The 21,183-nt window shown below is 45.7% G+C and overlaps 13 non-coding genes across 13 annotated transcripts; all 13 read right to left on the bottom strand.

Moving 5' to 3' along the window:
- Window positions 1-200: 200 nt before the first annotated feature.
- TRNAG-UCC (transfer RNA glycine (anticodon UCC)) lies at window positions 201-272 on the bottom strand. Its single transcript has one exon. It is a non-coding gene; the product is annotated as a tRNA-Gly (tRNA).
- Window positions 273-1,793: 1,521 nt separating this feature from the next.
- On the bottom strand, window positions 1,794-1,865 carry TRNAG-UCC (transfer RNA glycine (anticodon UCC)). The gene has a single exon. It is a non-coding gene; the product is annotated as a tRNA-Gly (tRNA).
- Window positions 1,866-3,386: 1,521 nt separating this feature from the next.
- Window positions 3,387-3,458, bottom strand: TRNAG-UCC (transfer RNA glycine (anticodon UCC)). The gene has a single exon. It is a non-coding gene; the product is annotated as a tRNA-Gly (tRNA).
- A 1,510-nt stretch (window positions 3,459-4,968) lies between these two features.
- On the bottom strand, window positions 4,969-5,040 carry TRNAG-UCC (transfer RNA glycine (anticodon UCC)). The gene has a single exon. It is a non-coding gene; the product is annotated as a tRNA-Gly (tRNA).
- A 1,509-nt stretch (window positions 5,041-6,549) lies between these two features.
- Window positions 6,550-6,621, bottom strand: TRNAG-UCC (transfer RNA glycine (anticodon UCC)). The gene has a single exon. It is a non-coding gene; the product is annotated as a tRNA-Gly (tRNA).
- Window positions 6,622-9,735: 3,114 nt separating this feature from the next.
- Window positions 9,736-9,807, bottom strand: TRNAG-UCC (transfer RNA glycine (anticodon UCC)). The gene has a single exon. It is a non-coding gene; the product is annotated as a tRNA-Gly (tRNA).
- Window positions 9,808-11,318: 1,511 nt separating this feature from the next.
- Window positions 11,319-11,390, bottom strand: TRNAG-UCC (transfer RNA glycine (anticodon UCC)). The gene has a single exon. It is a non-coding gene; the product is annotated as a tRNA-Gly (tRNA).
- A 1,511-nt stretch (window positions 11,391-12,901) lies between these two features.
- On the bottom strand, window positions 12,902-12,973 carry TRNAG-UCC (transfer RNA glycine (anticodon UCC)). Its single transcript has one exon. It is a non-coding gene; the product is annotated as a tRNA-Gly (tRNA).
- Window positions 12,974-14,494: 1,521 nt separating this feature from the next.
- TRNAG-UCC (transfer RNA glycine (anticodon UCC)) lies at window positions 14,495-14,566 on the bottom strand. Its single transcript has one exon. It is a non-coding gene; the product is annotated as a tRNA-Gly (tRNA).
- Window positions 14,567-16,087: 1,521 nt separating this feature from the next.
- Window positions 16,088-16,159, bottom strand: TRNAG-UCC (transfer RNA glycine (anticodon UCC)). Its single transcript has one exon. It is a non-coding gene; the product is annotated as a tRNA-Gly (tRNA).
- Window positions 16,160-17,669: 1,510 nt separating this feature from the next.
- TRNAG-UCC (transfer RNA glycine (anticodon UCC)) lies at window positions 17,670-17,741 on the bottom strand. Its single transcript has one exon. It is a non-coding gene; the product is annotated as a tRNA-Gly (tRNA).
- Window positions 17,742-19,262: 1,521 nt separating this feature from the next.
- On the bottom strand, window positions 19,263-19,334 carry TRNAG-UCC (transfer RNA glycine (anticodon UCC)). The gene has a single exon. It is a non-coding gene; the product is annotated as a tRNA-Gly (tRNA).
- Window positions 19,335-20,855: 1,521 nt separating this feature from the next.
- Window positions 20,856-20,927, bottom strand: TRNAG-UCC (transfer RNA glycine (anticodon UCC)). Its single transcript has one exon. It is a non-coding gene; the product is annotated as a tRNA-Gly (tRNA).
- Between the last annotated feature and the right edge of the window lie 256 nt (window positions 20,928-21,183).

Genomic DNA, 21,183 nt, shown 5'->3' with positions numbered 1-21,183 from the left:
GCACATGTGAGTGGTGAGTGCTTTATGGAAAATAGCATATATTGGGACAATGAATGTAGCAGATGAGGCGATCGAGATGTCTACCTACGTGTTTGATTATTTTTTTATATAACGGCTGATTATTCTGTTTCTGATATTTCAGTTTTGTGACATGTTGCATTAAAATATATCCTGCTTGGAGAATATATAAATATTTGCACTGCGTTGGCCGGGAATCGAACCCGGGTCAACTGCTTGGAAGGCAGCTATGCTCACCACTATACCACCAACGCCCTCTGATGTGTGTCCTCTAGGTTCCAGATGTTACAACGCCGAGTGCAGTGGCAATCTTGCACCGGTTCCAATCGTGCATTTGGTGTGGATACCAACATGAAAAGCTGTAGAAATTGTCTTGCAGTGGGTAAAGAACTGGGGATTGAAACCAAGGATAAAGCTGTGCAGAAGAGAAGAAATGGAAAGCAGCAGTACAAATAGTGGAAATGAGCATATGGGCAGCATCGGAAGCAAAGCAGCGAAGAGAAAGGGAGTAAATTCCATGAAATGCATAGGAGATTGATAAAAGCAGAACAAAAAGGGAAGAATTAAATTCAAAGCATGCCCCGAAAAACGTGTGAAGGTCCCACCTGTCATTTATGCTTCTAATTGGGTATCTTTACTTTCAAAGTATAGGGTTGATCCTTTGACGATCACTCTCTTGATTTACAGCAGAGACAGATAGTTGAGAAGTCTTTTCTCACATAGCTAGCACAAGCCTGCGCTTTTCCTTGCTGGCAGGGTGGAAATGACAGATTAGTCCTAGGAAGAAAAATCAAGCAATATTAGCAGAGGATGGTTTCGATCCATTGACCTCTGGGTTATGGGCCAAGCACGCTTCCGCTGCGCCACTCTGCTCCCTTGTGAAAGTGCTCTCTTTATGCAGAGGAGGAGCTTTCAGCGGAGTGGCAAGGGATTGGTGGGGCTCTCTCCTCATTTGCCTAAGCACATCGCAAGGTATGATGGGTACAGAAAATCTTCATCTTCCCCACTCACAGTCAGTCATAACTGAAAGTGCAGACCCTCTTAGGAATTAGCCGTTTCAGGCCTTTACCAAGACAGCAGCTCTCTGTCCCTGTCCTTTCTCTGTGATCCTAGCACTAGCATACTCAGGATTTGGCTTTACCTGGGAGCCAGAGATCTACCCGGTGAGGGCTTGCCCGGTGTGAGGCTTTTGAGCGTTTGGGAGCGTTCGGGACGTGAGAGGACGCTGGACAGGAAACTATGCCAATTTGAAGTATCCAACCTTCCTGCTGCAGCGAGAGGCTCTTTCCGTGGAAATCTGCCACTTGGAGTCATCTCAACTTGCCCTCTGATAAAACATTTTTCTGAGTCGCAGTTACATCCGATGGTTACAAGGTGGCGCTGCATTCAGGTGAGAGCACAAGTATGCACAAAATCTTGGGGACTTTTGCCAGATTTATCGGTGGATCTTGCCTATTATTTTCAGAGGCTAGATATCGCCTAGAAATGCTTTTTAAAATAGGGATGCTGGGGTTATAATGTCTGGTCGGGGCTCAGCCCTTTCATTGCCTGCCCCCAGCAAAATATTTATTATCAGCACATGTGAGTGGTGAGTGCTTTATGGAAAATAGCATATATTGGGACAATGAATGTAGCAGATGAGGCGATCGAGATGTCTACCTACGTGTTTGTTTATTTTTTTATATAACGGCTGATTATTCTGTTTCTGATATTTCAGTTTTGTGACATGTTGCATTAAAATATATCCTGCTTGGAGAATATATAAATATTTGCACTGCGTTGGCCGGGAATCGAACCCGGGTCAACTGCTTGGAAGGCAGCTATGCTCACCACTATACCACCAACACCCTCTGATGTGTGTCCTCTAGGTTCCAGATGTTACAACGCCGAGTGCAGTGGCAATCTTGCACCGGTTCCAATCGTGCATTTGGTGTGGATACCAACATGAAAAGCTGTAGAAATTGTCTTGCAGAGGGTAAAGAACTGGGGATTGAAACCAAGGATAAAGCTGTGCAGAAGAGAAGAAATGGAAAGCAGCAGTACAAATAGTGGAAATGAGCATATGGGCAGCATCGGAAGCAAAGCAGCGAAGAGAAAGGGAGTAAATTCCATGAAATGCATAGGAGATTGATAAAAGCAGAACAAAAAGGGAAGAATTAAATTCAAAGCATGCCCCGAAAAACGTGTGAAGGTCCCACCTGTCATTTATGCTTCTAATTGGGTATCTTTACTTTCAAAGTATAGGGTTGATCCTTTGACGATCACTCTCTTGATTTACAGCAGAGACAGATAGTTGAGAAGTCTTTTCTCACATAGCTAGCACAAGCCTGCGCTTTTCCTTGCTGGCAGGGTGGAAATGACAGATTAGTCCTAGGAAGAAAAATCAAGCAATATTAGCAGAGGATGGTTTCGATCCATCGACCTCTGGGTTATGGGCCCAGCACGCTTCCGCTGCGCCACTCTGCTCCCTTGTGAAAGTGCTCTCTTTATGCAGAGGAGGAGCTTTCAGCGGAGTGGCAAGGGATTGGTGGGGCTCTCTCCTCATTTGCCTAAGCACATCGCAAGGTATGCTGGGTACAGAAAATCTTCATCTTCCCCACTCACAGTCAGTCATAACTGAAAGTGCAGACCCTCTTAGGAATTAGCCGTTTCAGGCCTTTACCAAGACAGCAGCTCTCTGTCCCTGTCCTTTCTCTGTGATCCTAGCACTAGCATACTCAGGATTTGGCTTTACCTGGGAGCCAGAGATCTACCCGGTGAGGGCTTGCCCGGTGTGAGGCTTTTGAGCGTTTGGGAGCGTTCGGGACGTGAGAGGACGCTGGACAGGAAACTATGCCAATTTGAAGTATCCAACCTTCCTGCTGCAGCGAGAGGCTCTTTCCGTGGAAATCTGCCACTTGGAGTCATCTCAACTTGCCCTCTGATAAAACATTTTTCTGAGTCGCAGTTACATCCGATGGTTACAAGGTGGCGCTGCATTCAGGTGAGAGCACAAGTATGCACAAAATCTTGGGGACTTTTGCCAGATTTATCGGTGGATCTTGCCTATTATTTTCAGAGGCTAGATATCGCCTAGAAATGCTTTTTAAAATAGGGATGCTGGGGTTATAATGTCTGGTCGGGGCTCAGCCCTTTCATTGCCTGCCCCCAGCAAAATATTTATTATCAGCACATGTGAGTGGTGAGTGCTTTATGGAAAATAGCATATATTGGGACAATGAATGTAGCAGATGAGGCGATCGAGATGTCTACCTACGTGTTTGTTTATTTTTTTATATAACGGCTGATTATTCTGTTTCTGATATTTCAGTTTTGTGACATGTTGCATTAAAATATATCCTGCTTGGAGAATATATAAATATTTGCACTGCGTTGGCCGGGAATCGAACCCGGGTCAACTGCTTGGAAGGCAGCTATGCTCACCACTATACCACCAACACCCTCTGATGTGTGTCCTCTAGGTTCCAGATGTTACAACGCCGAGTGCAGTGGCAATCTTGCACCGGTTCCAATCGTGCATTTGGTGTGGATACCAACATGAAAAGCTGTAGAAATTGTCTTGCAGAGGGTAAAGAACTGGGGATTGAAACCAAGGATAAAGCTGTGCAGAAGAGAAGAAATGGAAAGCAGCAGTACAAATAGTGGAAATGAGCATATGGGCAGCATCGGAAGCAAAGCAGCGAAGAGAAAGGGAGTAAATTCCATGAAATGCATAGGAGATTGATAAAAGCAGAACAAAAAGGGAAGAATTAAATTCAAAGCATGCCCCGAAAAACGTGTGAAGGTCCCACCTGTCATTTATGCTTCTAATTGGGTATCTTTACTTTCAAAGTATAGGGTTGATCCTTTGACGATCACTCTCTTGATTTACAGCAGAGACAGATAGTTGAGAAGTCTTTTCTCACATAGCTAGCACAAGCCTGCGCTTTTCCTTGCTGGCAGGGTGGAAATGACAGATTAGTCCTAGGAAGAAAAATCAAGCAATATTAGCAGAGGATGGTTTCGATCCATCGACCTCTGGGTTATGGGCCCAGCACGCTTCCGCTGCGCCACTCTGCTCCCTTGTGAAAGTGCTCTCTTTATGCAGAGGAGGAGCTTTCAGCGGAGTGGCAAGGGATTGGTGGGGCTCTCTCCTCATTTGCCTAAGCACATCGCAAGGTATGCTGGGTACAGAAAATCTTCATCTTCCCCACTCACAGTCAGTCATAACTGAAAGTGCAGACCCTCTTAGGAATTAGCCGTTTCAGGCCTTTACCAAGACAGCAGCTCTCTGTCCCTGTCCTTTCTCTGTGATCCTAGCACTAGCATACTCAGGATTTGGCTTTACCTGGGAGCCAGAGATCTACCCGGTGAGGGCGAGGCTTTTGAGCGTTTGGGAGCGTTCGGGACGTGAGAGGACGCTGGACAGGAAACTATGCCAATTTGAAGTATCCAACCTTCCTGCTGCAGCGAGAGGCTCTTTCCGTGGAAATCTGCCACTTGGAGTCCTCTCAACTTGCCCTCTGATAAAACATTTTTCTGAGCCGCAGTTACATCCGATGGTTACAAGGTGGCGCTGCATTCAGGTGAGAGCACAAGTATGCACAAAATCTTGGGGACTTTTGCCAGATTTATCGGTGGATCTTGCCTATTATTTTCAGAGGCTAGATATCGCCTAGAAATGCTTTTTAAAATAGGGATGCTGGGGTTATAATGTCTGGTCGGGGCTCAGCCCTTTCATTGCCTGCCCCCAGCAAAATATTTATTATCAGCACATGTGAGTGGTGAGTGCTTTATGGAAAATAGCATATATTGGGACAATGAATGTAGCAGATGAGGCGATCGAGATGTCTACCTACGTGTTTGTTTATTTTTTTATATAACGGCTGATTATTCTGTTTCTGATATTTCAGTTTTGTGACATGTTGCATTAAAATATATCCTGCTTGGAGAATATATAAATATTTGCACTGCGTTGGCCGGGAATCGAACCCGGGTCAACTGCTTGGAAGGCAGCTATGCTCACCACTATACCACCAACGCCCTCTGATGTGTGTCCTCTAGGTTCCAGATGTTACAACGCCGAGTGCAGTGGCAATCTTGCACCGGTTCCAATCGTGCATTTGGTGTGGATACCAACATGAAAAGCTGTAGAAATTGTCTTGCAGAGGGTAAAGAACTGGGGATTGAAACCAAGGACAAAGCTGTGCAGAAGAGAAGAAATGGAAAGCAGCAGTACAAATAGTGGAAATGAGCATATGGGCAGCATCGGAAGCAAAGCAGCGAAGAGAAAGGGAGTAAATTCCATGAAATGCATAGGAGATTGATAAAAGCAGAACAAAAAGGGAAGAATTAAATTCAAAGCATGCCCCGAAAAACGTGTGAAGGTCCCACCTGTCATTTATGCTTCTAATTGGGTATCTTTACTTTCAAAGTATAGGGTTGATCCTTTGACGATCACTCTCTTGATTTACAGCAGAGACAGATAGTTGAGAAGTCTTTTCTCACATAGCTAGCACAAGCCTGCGCTTTTCCTTGCTGGCAGGGTGTAAATGACAGATTAGTCCTAGGAAGAAAAATCAAGCAATATTAGCAGAGGATGGTTTCGATCCATCGACCTCTGGGTTATGGGCCCAGCACGCTTCCGCTGCGCCACTCTGCTCCCTTGTGAAAGTGCTCTCTTTATGCAGAGGAGGAGCTTTCAGCGGAGTGGCAAGGGATTGGTGGGGCTCTCTCCTCATTTGCCTAAGCACATCGCAAGGTATGCTGGGTACAGAAAATCTTCATCTTCCCCACTCACAGTCAGTCATAACTGAAAGTGCAGACCCTCTTAGGAATTAGCCGTTTCAGGCCTTTACCAAGACAGCAGCTCTCTGTCCCTGTCCTTTCTCTGTGATCCTAGCACTAGCATACTCAGGATTTGGCTTTACCTGGGAGCCAGAGATCTACCCGGTGAGGGGAGGCTTTTGAGCGTTTGGGAGCGTTCGGGACGTGAGAGGACGCTGGACAGGAAACTATGCCAATTTGAAGTATCCAACCTTCCTGCTGCAGTGAGAGGCTCTTTCCGTGGAAATCTGCCACTTGGAGTCCTCTCAACTTGCCCTCTGATAAAACATTTTTCTGAGCCGCAGTTACATCCGATGGTTACAAGGTGGCGCTGCATTCAGGTGAGAACACAAGTATGCACAAAATCTTGGGGACTTTTGCCAGATTTATCGGTGGATCTTGCCTATTATTTTCAGAGGCTAGATATCGCCTAGAAATGCTTTTTAACATAGGGATGCTGGGGTTATAATTTCTGGTCGGGGCGCAGCCCTTTCATTGCCTGCCCCCAGCAAAATATTTATTATCAGCACATGTGAGTGGTGAGTGCTTTATGGAAAATAGCATATATTGGGACAATGAATGTAGCAGATGAGGCGATCGAGATGTCTACCTACGTGTTTGATTATTTTTTTATATAACGGCTGATTATTCTGTTTCTGATATTTCAGTTTTGTGACATGTTGCATTAAAATATATCCTGCTTGGAGAATATATAAATATTTGCACTGCGTTGGCCGGGAATCGAACCCGGGTCAACTGCTTGGAAAGCAGCTATGCTCACCACTATACCACCAACGCCCTCTGATGTGTGTCCTCTAGGTTCCAGATGTTACAACGCCGAGTGCAGTGGCAATCTTGCACCGGTTCCAATCGTGCATTTGGTGTGGATACCAACATGAAAAGCTGTAGAAATTGTCTTGCAGTGGGTAAAGAACTGGGGATTGAAACCAAGGATAAAGCTGTGCAGAAGAGAAGAAATGGAAAGCAGCAGTACAAATAGTGGAAATGAGCATATGGGCAGCATCGGAAGCAAAGCAGCGAAGAGAAAGGGAGTAAATTCCATGAAATGCATAGGAGATTGATAAAAGCAGAACAAAAAGGGAAGAATTAAATTCAAAGCATGCCCCGAAAAACGTGTGAAGGTCCCACCTGTCATTTATGCTTCTAATTGGGTATCTTTACTTTCAAAGTATAGGGTTGATCCTTTGACGATCACTCTCTTGATTTACAGCAGAGACAGATAGTTGAGAAGTCTTTTCTCACATAGCTAGCACAAGCCTGCGCTTTTCCTTGCTGGCAGGGTGGAAATGACAGATTAGTCCTAGGAAGAAAAATCAAGCAATATTAGCAGAGGATGGTTTCGATCCATCGACCTCTGGGTTATGGGCCAAGCACGCTTCCGCTGCGCCACTCTGCTCCCTTGTGAAAGTGCTCTCTTTATGCAGAGGAGGAGCTTTCAGCGGAGTGGCAAGGGATTGGTGGGGCTCTCTCCTCATTTGCCTAAGCACATCGCAAGGTATGCTGGGTACAGAAAATCTTCATCTTCCCCACTCACAGTCAGTCATAACTGAAAGTGCAGACCCTCTTAGGAATTAGCCGTTTCAGGCCTTTACCAAGACAGCAGCTCTCTGTCCCTGTCCTTTCTCTGTGATCCTAGCACTAGCATACTCAGGATTTGGCTTTACCTGGGAGCCAGAGATCTACCCGGTGAGGGCTTGCCCGGTGTGAGGCTTTTGAGCGTTTGGGAGCGTTCGGGACGTGAGAGGACGCTGGACAGGAAACTATGCCAATTTGAAGTATCCAACCTTCCTGCTGCAGCGAGAGGCTCTTTCCGTGGAAATCTGCCACTTGGAGTCATCTCAACTTGCCCTCTGATAAAACATTTTTCTGAGTCGCAGTTACATCCGATGGTTACAAGGTGGCGCTGCATTCAGGTGAGAGCACAAGTATGCACAAAATCTTGGGGACTTTTGCCAGATTTATCGGTGGATCTTGCCTATTATTTTCAGAGGCTAGATATCGCCTAGAAATGCTTTTTAAAATAGGGATGCTGGGGTTATAATGTCTGGTCGGGGCTCAGCCCTTTCATTGCCTGCCCCCAGCAAAATATTTATTATCAGCACATGTGAGTGGTGAGTGCTTTATGGAAAATAGCATATATTGGGACAATGAATGTAGCAGATGAGGCGATCGAGATGTCTACCTACGTGTTTGTTTATTTTTTTATATAACGGCTGATTATTCTGTTTCTGATATTTCAGTTTTGTGACATGTTGCATTAAAATATATCCTGCTTGGAGAATATATAAATATTTGCACTGCGTTGGCCGGGAATCGAACCCGGGTCAACTGCTTGGAAGGCAGCTATGCTCACCACTATACCTCCAACACCCTCTGATGTGTGTCCTCTAGGTTCCAGATGTTACAACGCCGAGTGCAGTGGCAATCTTGCACCGGTTCCAATCGTGCATTTGGTGTGGATACCAACATGAAAAGCTGTAGAAATTGTCTTGCAGAGGGTAAAGAACTGGGGATTGAAACCAAGGATAAAGCTGTGCAGAAGAGAAGAAATGGAAAGCAGCAGTACAAATAGTGGAAATGAGCATATGGGCAGCATCGGAAGCAAAGCAGCGAAGAGAAAGGGAGTAAATTCCATGAAATGCATAGGAGATTGATAAAAGCAGAACAAAAAGGGAAGAATTAAATTCAAAGCATGCCCCGAAAAACGTGTGAAGGTCCCACCTGTCATTTATGCTTCTAATTGGGTATCTTTACTTTCAAAGTATAGGGTTGATCCTTTGACGATCACTCTCTTGATTTACAGCAGAGACAGATAGTTGAGAAGTCTTTTCTCACATAGCTAGCACAAGCCTGCGCTTTTCCTTGCTGGCAGGGTGGAAATGACAGATTAGTCCTAGGAAGAAAAATCAAGCAATATTAGCAGAGGATGGTTTCGATCCATCGACCTCTGGGTTATGGGCCCAGCACGCTTCCGCTGCGCCACTCTGCTCCCTTGTGAAAGTGCTCTCTTTATGCAGAGGAGGAGCTTTCAGCGGAGTGGCAAGGGATTGGTGGGGCTCTCTCCTCATTTGCCTAAGCACATCGCAAGGTATGCTGGGTACAGAAAATCTTCATCTTCCCCACTCACAGTCAGTCATAACTGAAAGTGCAGACCCTCTTAGGAATTAGCCGTTTCAGGCCTTTACCAAGACAGCAGCTCTCTGTCCCTGTCCTTTCTCTGTGATCCTAGCACTAGCATACTCAGGATTTGGCTTTACCTGGGAGCCAGAGATCTACCCGGTGAGGGCTTGCCCGGTGTGAGGCTTTTGAGCGTTTGGGAGCGTTCGGGACGTGAGAGGACGCTGGACAGGAAACTATGCCAATTTGAAGTATCCAACCTTCCTGCTGCAGTGAGAGGCTCTTTCCGTGGAAATCTGCCACTTGGAGTCCTCTCAACTTGCCCTCTGATAAAACATTTTTCTGAGCCGCAGTTACATCCGATGGTTACAAGGTGGCGCTGCATTCAGGTGAGAACACAAGTATGCACAAAATCTTGGGGACTTTTGCCAGATTTATCGGTGGATCTTGCCTATTATTTTCAGAGGCTAGATATCGCCTAGAAATGCTTTTTAACATAGGGATGCTGGGGTTATAATTTCTGGTCGGGGCGCAGCCCTTTCATTGCCTGCCCCCAGCAAAATATTTATTATCAGCACATGTGAGTGGTGAGTGCTTTATGGAAAATAGCATATATTGGGACAATGAATGTAGCAGATGAGGCGATCGAGATGTCTACCTACGTGTTTGATTATTTTTTTATATAACGGCTGATTATTCTGTTTCTGATATTTCAGTTTTGTGACATGTTGCATTAAAATATATCCTGCTTGGAGAATATATAAATATTTGCACTGCGTTGGCCGGGAATCGAACCCGGGTCAACTGCTTGGAAGGCAGCTATGCTCACCACTATACCACCAACGCCCTCTGATGTGTGTCCTCTAGGTTCCAGATGTTACAACGCCGAGTGCAGTGGCAATCTTGCACCGGTTCCAATCGTGCATTTGGTGTGGATACCAACATGAAAAGCTGTAGAAATTGTCTTGCAGTGGGTAAAGAACTGGGGATTGAAACCAAGGATAAAGCTGTGCAGAAGAGAAGAAATGGAAAGCAGCAGTACAAATAGTGGAAATGAGCATATGGGCAGCATCGGAAGCAAAGCAGCGAAGAGAAAGGGAGTAAATTCCATGAAATGCATAGGAGATTGATAAAAGCAGAACAAAAAGGGAAGAATTAAATTCAAAGCATGCCCCGAAAAACGTGTGAAGGTCCCACCTGTCATTTATGCTTCTAATTGGGTATCTTTACTTTCAAAGTATAGGGTTGATCCTTTGACGATCACTCTCTTGATTTACAGCAGAGACAGATAGTTGAGAAGTCTTTTCTCACATAGCTAGCACAAGCCTGCGCTTTTCCTTGCTGGCAGGGTGGAAATGACAGATTAGTCCTAGGAAGAAAAATCAAGCAATATTAGCAGAGGATGGTTTCGATCCATCGACCTCTGGGTTATGGGCCCAGCACGCTTCCGCTGCGCCACTCTGCTCCCTTGTGAAAGTGCTCTCTTTATGCAGAGGAGGAGCTTTCAGCGGAGTGGCAAGGGATTGGTGGGGCTCTCTCCTCATTTGCCTAAGCACATCGCAAGGTATGCTGGGTACAGAAAATCTTCATCTTCCCCACTCACAGTCAGTCATAACTGAAAGTGCAGACCCTCTTAGGAATTAGCCGTTTCAGGCCTTTACCAAGACAGCAGCTCTCTGTCCCTGTCCTTTCTCTGTGATCCTAGCACTAGCATACTCAGGATTTGGCTTTACCTGGGAGCCAGAGATCTACCCGGTGAGGGCTTGCCCGGTGTGAGGCTTTTGAGCGTTTGGGACGTGAGAGGACGCTGGACAGGAAACTATGCCAATTTGAAGTATCCAACCTTCCTGCTGCAGTGAGAGGCTCTTTCCGTGGAAATCTGCCACTTGGAGTCCTCTCAACTTGCCCTCTGATAAAACATTTTTCTGAGCCGCAGTTACATCCGATGGTTACAAGGTGGCGCTGCATTCAGGTGAGAACACAAGTATGCACAAAATCTTGGGGACTTTTGCCAGATTTATCGGTGGATCTTGCCTATTATTTTCAGAGGCTAGATATCGCCTAGAAATGCTTTTTAACATAGGGATGCTGGGGTTATAATTTCTGGTCGGGGCGCAGCCCTTTCATTGCCTGCCCCCAGCAAAATATTTATTATCAGCACATGTGAGTGGTGAGTGCTTTATGGAAAATAGCATATATTGGGACAATGAATGTAGCAGATGAGGCGATCGAGATGTCTACCTACGTGTTTGATTATTTTTTTATATAACGGCTGATTATTCTGTTTCTGATATTTCAGTTTTGTGACATGTTGCATTAAAATATATCCTGCTTGGAGAATATATAAATATTTGCACTGCGTTGGCCGGGAATCGAACCCGGGTCAACTGCTTGGAAGGCAGCTATGCTCACCACTATACCACCAACGCCCTCTGATGTGTGTCCTCTAGGTTCCAGATGTTACAACGCCGAGTGCAGTGGCAATCTTGCACCGGTTCCAATCGTGCAGTTGGTGTGGATACCAACATGAAAAGCTGTAGAAATTGTCTTGCAGAGGGTAAAGAACTGGGGATTGAAACCAAGGATAAAGCTGTGCAGAAGAGAAGAAATGGAAAGCAGCAGTACAAATAGTGGAAATGAGCATATGGGCAGCATCGGAAGCAAAGCAGCGAAGAGAAAGGGAGTAAATTCCATGAAATGCATAGGAGATTGATAAAAGCAGAACAAAAAGGGAAGAATTAAATTCAAAGCATGCCCCGAAACACGTGTGAAGGTCCCACCTGTCATTTATGCTTCTAATTGGGTATCTTTACTTTCAAAGTATAGGGTTGATCCTTTGACGATCACTCTCTTGATTTACAGCAGAGACAGATAGTTGAGAAGTCTTTTCTCACATAGCTAGCACAAGCCTGCGCTTTTCCTTGCTGGCAGGGTGGAAATGACAGATTAGTCCTAGGAAGAAAAATCAAGCAATATTAGCAGAGGATGGTTTCGATCCATCGACCTCTGGGTTATGGGCCCAGCACGCTTCCGCTGCGCCACTCTGCTCCCTTGTGAAAGTGCTCTCTTTATGCAGAGGAGGAGCTTTCAGCGGAGTGGCAAGGGATTGGTGGGGCTCTCTCCTCATTTGCCTAAGAACATCGCAAGGTATGCTGGGTACAGAAAATCTTCATCTTCCCCACTCACAGTCAGTCATAACTGAAAGTGCAGACCCTCTTAGGAATTAGCCGTTTCAGGCCTTTACCAAGACAGCAGCTCTCTGTCCCTGTCCTTTCTCTGTGATCCTAGCACTAGCATACTCAGGATTTGGCTTTACCTGGGAGCCAGAGATCTACCCGGTGAGGGCTTGCCCGGTGTGAGGCTTTTGAGCGTTCGGGACGTGAGAGGACGCTGGACAGGAAACTATGCCAATTTGAAGTATCCAACCTTCCTGCTGCAGTGAGAGGCTCTTTCCGTGGAAATCTGCCACTTGGAGTCCTCTCAACTTGCCCTCTGATAAAACATTTTTCTGAGCCGCAGTTACATCCGATGGTTACAAGGTGGCGCTGCATTCAGGTGAGAACACAAGTATGCACAAAATCTTGGGGACTTTTGCCAGATTTATCGGTGGATCTTGCCTATTATTTTCAGAGGCTAGATATCGCCTAGAAATGCTTTTTAACATAGGGATGCTGGGGTTATAATTTCTGGTCGGGGCTCAGCCCTTTCATTGCCTGCCCCCAGCAAAATATTTATTATCAGCACATGTGAGTGGTGAGTGCTTTATGGAAAATAGCATATATTGGGACAATGAATGTAGCAGATGAGGCGATCGAGATGTCTACCTACGTGTTTGATTATTTTTTTATATAACGGCTGATTATTCTGTTTCTGATATTTCAGTTTTGTGACATGTTGCATTAAAATATATCCTGCTTGGAGAATATATAAATATTTGCACTGCGTTGGCCGGGAATCGAACCCAGGTCAACTGCTTGGAAGGCAGCTATGCTCACCACTATACCACCAACGCCCTCTGATGTGTGTCCTCTAGGTTCCAGATGTTACAACGCCGAGTGCAGTGGCAATCTTGCACCGGTTCCAATCGTGCATTTGGTGTGGATACCAACATGAAAAGCTGTAGAAATTGTCTTGCAGAGGGTAAAGAACTGGGGATTGAAACCAAGGATAAAGCTGTGCAGAAGAGAAGAAATGGAAAGCAGCAGTACAAATAGTGGAAATGAGCATATGGGCAGCATCGGAAGCAAAGCAGCGAAGAGAAAGGGAGTAAATTCCATGAAATGCATAGGAGATTGATAAAAGCAGAACAAAAAGGGAAGAATTAAATTCAAAGCATGCCCCGAAAAACGTGTGAAGGTCCCACCTGTCATTTATGCTTCTAATTGGGTATCTTTACTTTCAAAGTATAGGGTTGATCCTTTGACGATCACTCTCTTGATTTACAGCAGAGACAGATATTTGAGAAGTATTTTCTCACATAGCTAGCACAAGCCTGCGCTTTTCCTTGCTGGCAGGGTGGAAATGACAGATTAGTCCTAGGAAGAAAAATCAAGCCATATTAGCAGAGGATGGTTTCGATCCATCGACCTCTGGGTTATGGGTCCAGCACGCTTCCGCTGCGCCACTCTGCTCCCTTGTGAAAGTGCTCTCTTTATGCAGAGGAGGAGCTTTCAGCGGAGTGGCAAGGGATTGGTGGGGCTCTCTCCTCATTTGCCTAAGCACATCGCAAGGTATGCTGGGTACAGAAAATCTTCATCTTCCCCACTCACAGTCAGTCATAACTGAAAGTGCAGACCCTCTTAGGAATTAGCCGTTTCAGGACTTTACCAAGACAGCAGCTCTCTGTCCCTGTCCTTTCTCTGTGATCCTAGCACTAGCATACTCAGGATTTGGCTTTACCTGGGAGCCAGAGATCTACCCGGTGAGGGCTTGCCCGGTGTGAGGCTTTTGAGCGTTTGGGAGCGTTCGGGACGTGAGAGGACGCTGGACAGGAAACTATGACAATTTGAAGTATCCAACCTTCCTGCTGCAGCGAGAGGCTCTTTCCGTGGAAATCTGCCACTTGGAGTCATCTCAACTTGCCCTCTGATAAAACATTTTTCTGAGTCGCAGTTACATCCGATGGTTACAAGGTGGCGCTGCATTCAGGTGAGAGCACAAGTATGCACAAAATCTTGGGGACTTTTGCCAGATTTATCGGTGGATCTTGCCTATTATTTTCAGAGGCTAGATATCGCCTAGAAATGCTTTTTAAAATAGGGATGCTGGGGTTATAATGTCTGGTCGGGGCTCAGCCCTTTCATTGCCTGCCCCCAGCAAAATATTTATTATCAGCACATGTGAGTGGTGAGTGCTTTATGGAAAATAGCATATATTGGGACAATGAATGTAGCAGATGAGGCGATCGAGATGTCTACCTACGTGTTTGTTTATTTTTTTATATAACGGCTGATTATTCTGTTTCTGATATTTCAGTTTTGTGACATGTTGCATTAAAATATATCCTGCTTGGAGAATATATAAATATTTGCACTGCGTTGGCCGGGAATCGAACCCGGGTCAACTGCTTGGAAGGCAGCTATGCTCACCACTATACCACCAACACCCTCTGATGTGTGTCCTCTAGGTTCCAGATGTTACAACGCCGAGTGCAGTGGCAATCTTGCACCGGTTCCAATCGTGCATTTGGTGTGGATACCAACATGAAAAGCTGTAGAAATTGTCTTGCAGAGGGTAAAGAACTGGGGATTGAAACCAAGGATAAAGCTGTGCAGAAGAGAAGAAATGGAAAGCAGCAGTACAAATAGTGGAAATGAGCATATGGGCAGCATCGGAAGCAAAGCAGCGAAGAGAAAGGGAGTAAATTCCATGAAATGCATAGGAGATTGATAAAAGCAGAACAAAAAGGGAAGAATTAAATTCAAAGCATGCCCCGAAAAACGTGTGAAGGTCCCACCTGTCATTTATGCTTCTAATTGGGTATCTTTACTTTCAAAGTATAGGGTTGATCCTTTGACGATCACTCTCTTGATTTACAGCAGAGACAGATAGTTGAGAAGTCTTTTCTCACATAGCTAGCACAAGCCTGCGCTTTTCCTTGCTGGCAGGGTGGAAATGACAGATTAGTCCTAGGAAGAAAAATCAAGCAATATTAGCAGAGGATGGTTTCGATCCATCGACCTCTGGGTTATGGGCCCAGCACGCTTCCGCTGCGCCACTCTGCTCCCTTGTGAAAGTGCTCTCTTTATGCAGAGGAGGAGCTTTCAGCGGAGTGGCAAGGGATTGGTGGGGCTCTCTCCTCATTTGCCTAAGCACATCGCAAGGTATGCTGGGTACAGAAAATCTTCATCTTCCCCACTCACAGTCAGTCATAACTGAAAGTGCAGACCCTCTTAGGAATTAGCCGTTTCAGGCCTTTACCAAGACAGCAGCTCTCTGTCCCTGTCCTTTCTCTGTGATCCTAGCACTAGCATACTCAGGATTTGGCTTTACCTGGGAGCCAGCGATCTACCCGGTGAGGGCTTGCCCGGTGTGAGGCTTTTGAGCGTTTGGGAGCGTTCGGGACGTGAGAGGACGCTGGACAGGAAACTATGCCAATTTGAAGTATCCAACCTTCCTGCTGCAGTGAGAGGCTCTTTCCGTGGAAATCTGCCACTTGGAGTCCTCTCAACTTGCCCTCTGATAAAACATTTTTCTGAGCCGCAGTTACATCCGATGGTTACAAGGTGGCGCTGCATTCAGGTGAGAACACAAGTATGCACAAAATCTTGGGGACTTTTGCCAGATTTATCGGTGGATCTTGCCTATTATTTTCAGAGGCTAGATATCGCCTAGAAATGCTTTTTAACATAGGGATGCTGGGGTTATAATTTCTGGTCGGGGCGCAGCCCTTTCATTGCCTGCCCCCAGCAAAATATTTATTATCAGCACATGTGAGTGGTGAGTGCTTTATGGAAAATAGCATATATTGGGACAATGAATGTAGCAGATGAGGCGATCGAGATGTCTACCTACGTGTTTGATTATTTTTTTATATAACGGCTGATTATTCTGTTTCTGATATTTCAGTTTTGTGACATGTTGCATTAAAATATATCCTGCTTGGAGAATATATAAATATTTGCACTGCGTTGGCCGGGAATCGAACCCGGGTCAACTGCTTGGAAGGCAGCTATGCTCACCACTATACCACCAACGCCCTCTGATGTGTGTCCTCTAGGTTCCAGATGTTACAACGCCGAGTGCAGTGGCAATCTTGCACCGGTTCCAATCGTGCAGGTGGTGTGGATACCAACATGAAAAGCTGTAGAAATTGTCTTGCAGAGGGTAAAGAACTGGGGATTGAAACCAAGGATAAAGCTGTGCAGAAGAGAAGAAATGGAAAGCAGCAGTACAAATAGTGGAAATGAGCATATGGGCAGCATCGGAAGCAAAGCAGCGAAGAGAAAGGGAGTAAATTCCATGAAATGCATAGGAGATTGATAAAAGCAGAACAAAAAGGGAAGAATTAAATTCAAAGCATGCCCCGAAACACGTGTGAAGGTCCCACCTGTCATTTATGCTTCTAATTGGGTATCTTTACTTTCAAAGTATAGGGTTGATCCTTTGACGATCACTCTCTTGATTTACAGCAGAGACAGATAGTTGAGAAGTCTTTTCTCACATAGCTAGCACAAGCCTGCGCTTTTCCTTGCTGGCAGGGTGGAAATGACAGATTAGTCCTAGGAAGAAAAATCAAGCAATATTAGCAGAGGATGGTTTCGATCCATCGACCTCTGGGTTATGGGCCCAGCACGCTTCCGCTGCGCCACTCTGCTCCCTTGTGAAAGTGCTCTCTTTATGCAGAGGAGGAGCTTTCAGCGGAGTGGCAAGGGATTGGTGGGGCTCTCTCCTCATTTGCCTAAGAACATCGCAAGGTATGCTGGGTACAGAAAATCTTCATCTTCCCCACTCACAGTCAGTCATAACTGAAAGTGCAGACCCTCTTAGGAATTAGCCGTTTCAGGCCTTTACCAAGACAGCAGCTCTCTGTCCCTGTCCTTTCTCTGTGATCCTAGCACTAGCATACTCAGGATTTGGCTTTACCTGGGAGCCAGAGATCTACCCGGTGAGGGCGAGGCTTTTGAGCGTTTGGGAGCGTTCGGGACGTGAGAGGACGCTGGACAGGAAACTATGCCAATTTGAAGTATCCAACCTTCCTGCTGCAGTGAGAGGCTCTTTCCGTGGAAATCTGCCACTTGGAGTCCTCTCAACTTGCCCTCTGATAAAACATTTTTCTGAGCCGCAGTTACATCCGATGGTTACAAGGTGGCGCTGCATTCAGGTGAGAACACAAGTATGCACAAAATCTTGCGGACTTTTGCCAGATTTATCGGTGGATCTTGCCTATTATTTTCAGAGGCTAGATATCGCCTAGAAATGCTTTTTAACATAGGGATGCTGGGGTTATAATTTCTGGTCGGGGCTCAGCCCTTTCATTGCCTGCCCCCAGCAAAATATTTATTATCAGCACATGTGAGTGGTGAGTGCTTTATGGAAAATAGCATATATTGGGACAATGAATGTAGCAGATGAGGCGATCGAGATGTCTACCTACGTGTTTGATTATTTTTTTATATAACGGCTGATTATTCTGTTTCTGATATTTCAGTTTTGTGACATGTTGCATTAAAATATATCCTGCTTGGAGAATATATAAATATTTGCACTGCGTTGGCCGGGAATCGAACCCGGGTCAACTGCTTGGAAGGCAGCTATGCTCACCACTATACCACCAACGCCCTCTGATGTGTGTCCTCTAGGTTCCAGATGTTACAACGCCGAGTGCAGTGGCAATCTTGCACCGGTTCCAATCGTGCATTTGGTGTGGATACCAACATGAAAAGCTGTAGAAATTGTCTTGCAGAGGGTAAAGAACTGGGGATTGAAACCAAGGATAAAGCTGTGCAGAAGAGAAGAAATGGAAAGCAGCAGTACAAATAGTGGAAATGAGCATATGGGCAGCATCGGAAGCAAAGCAGCGAAGAGAAAGGGAGTAAATTCCATGAAATGCATAGGAGATTGATAAAAGCAGAACAAAAAGGGAAGAATTAAATTCAAAGCATGCCCCGAAAAACGTGTGAAGGTCCCACCTGTCATTTATGCTTCTAATTGGGTATCTTTACTTTCAAAGTATAGGGTTGATCCTTTGACGATCACTCTCTTGATTTACAGCAGAGACAGATAGTTGAGAAGTCTTTTCTCACATAGCTAGCACAAGCCTGCGCTTTTCCTTGCTGGCAGGGTGGAAATGACAGATTAGTCCTAGGAAGAAAAATCAAGCAATATTAGCAGAGGATGGTTTCGATCCATCGACCTCTGGGTTATGGGCCCAGCACGCTTCCGCTGCGCCACTCTGCTCCCTTGTGAAAGTGCTCTCTTTATGCAGAGGAGGAGCTTTCAGCGGAGTGGCAAGGGATTGGTGGGGCTCTCTCCTCATTTGCCTAAGCACATCGCAAGGTATGCTGGGTACAGAAAATCTTCATCTTCCCCACTCACAGTCAGTCATAACTGAAAGTGCAGACCCTCTTAGGAATTAGCCGTTTCAGGCCTTTACCAAGACAGCAGCTCTCTGTCCCTGTCCTTTCTCTGTGATCCTAGCACTAGCATACTCAGGATTTGGCTTTACCTGGGAGCCAGAGATCTACCCGGTGAGGGCTTGCCCGGTGTGAGGCTTTTGAGCGTTTGGGAGCGTTCGGGACGTGAGAGGACGCTGGACAGGAAACTATGCCAATTTGAAGTATCCAACCTTCCTGCTGCAGTGAGAGGCTCTTTCCGTGGAAATCTGCCACTTGGAGTCCTCTCAACTTGCCCTCTGATAAAACATTTTTCTGAGCCGCAGTTACATCCGATGGTTACAAGGTGGCGCTGCATTCAGGTGAGAACACAAGTATGCACAAAATCTTGGGGACTTTTGCCAGATTTATCGGTGGATCTTGCCTATTATTTTCAGAGGCTAGATATCGCCTAGAAATGCTTTTTAACATAGGGATGCTGGGGTTATAATTTCTGGTCGGGGCGCAGCCCTTTCATTGCCTGCCCCCAGCAAAATATTTATTATCAGCACATGTGAGTGGTGAGTGCTTTATGGAAAATAGCATATATTGGGACAATGAATGTAGCAGATGAGGCGATCGAGATGTCTACCTACGTGTTTGATTATTTTTTTATATAACGGCTGATTATTCTGTTTCTGATATTTCAGTTTTGTGACATGTTGCATTAAAATATATCCTGCTTGGAGAATATATAAATATTTGCACTGCGTTGGCCGGGAATCGAACCCGGGTCAACTGCTTGGAAGGCAGCTATGCTCACCACTATACCACCAACGCCCTCTGATGTGTGTCCTCTAGGTTCCAGATGTTACAACGCCGAGTGCAGTGGCAATCTTGCACCGGTTCCAATCGTGCATTTGGTGTGGATACCAACATGAAAAGCTGTAGAAATTGTCTTGCAGTGGGTAAAGAACTGGGGATTGAAACCAAGGATAAAGCTGTGCAGAAGAGAAGAAATGGAAAGCAGCAGTACAAATAGTGGAAATGAGCATATGGGCAGCATCGGAAGCAAAGCAGCGAAGAGAAAGGGAGTAAATTCCATGAAATGCATAGGAGATTGATAAAAGCAGAACAAAAAGGGAAGAATTAAATTCAAAGCATGCCCCGAAAAACGTGTGAAGGTCCCACCTGTCATTTATGCTTCTAATTGGGTATCTTTACTTTCAAAGTATAGGGTTGATCCTTTGACGATCACTCTCTTGATTTACAGCAGAGACAGATAGTTGAGAAGTCTTTTCTCACATAGCTAGCACAAGCCTGCGCTTTTCCTTGCTGGCAGGGTGGAAATGACAGATTAGTCCTAGGAAGAAAAATCAAGCAATATTAGCAGAGGATGGTTTCGATCCATCGACCTCTGGGTTATGGGCCCAGCACGCTTCCGCTGCGCCACTCTGCTCCCTTGTGAAAGTGCTCTCTTTATGCAGAGGAGGAGCTTTCAGCGGAGTGGCAAGGGATTGGTGGGGCTCTCTCCTCATTTGCCTAAGCACATCGCAAGGTATGCTGGGTACAGAAAATCTTCATCTTCCCCACTCACAGTCAGTCATAACTGAAAGTGCAGACCCTCTTAGGAATTAGCCGTTTCAGGCCTTTACCAAGACAGCAGCTCTCTGTCCCTGTCCTTTCTCTGTGATCCTAGCACTAGCATACTCAGGATTTGGCTTTACCTGGGAGCCAGCGATCTACCCGGTGAGGGCTTGCCCGGTGTGAGGCTTTTGAGCGTTTGGGAGCGTTCGGGACGTGAGAGGACGCTGGACAGGAAACTATGCCAATTTGAAGTATCCAACCTTCCTGCTGCAGTGAGAGGCTCTTTCCGTGGAAATCTGCCACTTGGAGTCCTCTCAACTTGCCCTCTGATAAAACATTTTTCTGAGCCGCAGTTACATCCGATGGTTACAAGGTGGCGCTGCATTCAGGTGAGAACACAAGTATGCACAAAATCTTGGGGACTTTTGCCAGATTTATCGGTGGATCTTGCCTATTATTTTCAGAGGCTAGATATCGCCTAGAAATGCTTTTTAACATAGGGATGCTGGGGTTATAATTTCTGGTCGGGGCGCAGCCCTTTCATTGCCTGCCCCCAGCAAAATATTTATTATCAGCACATGTGAGTGGTGAGTGCTTTATGGAAAATAGCATATATTGGGACAATGAATGTAGCAGATGAGGCGATCGAGATGTCTACCTACGTGTTTGATTATTTTTTTATATAACGGCTGATTATTCTGTTTCTGATATTTCAGTTTTGTGACATGTTGCATTAAAATATATCCTGCTTGGAGAATATATAAATATTTGCACTGCGTTGGCCGGGAATCGAACCCGGGTCAACTGCTTGGAAGGCAGCTATGCTCACCACTATACCACCAACGCCCTCTGATGTGTGTCCTCTAGGTTCCAGATGTTACAACGCCGAGTGCAGTGGCAATCTTGCACCGGTTCCAATCGTGCAGTTGGTGTGGATACCAACATGAAAAGCTGTAGAAATTGTCTTGCAGAGGGTAAAGAACTGGGGATTGAAACCAAGGATAAAGCTGTGCAGAAGAGAAGAAATGGAAAGCAGCAGTACAAATAGTGGAAATGAGCATATGGGCAGCATCGGAAGCAAAGCAGCGAAGAGAAAGGGAGT

This window comes from Triturus cristatus, chromosome 11 (genome assembly GCF_964204655.1).
Source record: "Triturus cristatus chromosome 11, aTriCri1.1, whole genome shotgun sequence".
NCBI classification, from domain to species: domain Eukaryota; kingdom Metazoa; phylum Chordata; class Amphibia; order Caudata; family Salamandridae; genus Triturus; species Triturus cristatus.
The sequence above is the reverse complement of the archived record's forward strand: the minus strand, read 5'-3'. Positions and strand labels throughout refer to the sequence as shown.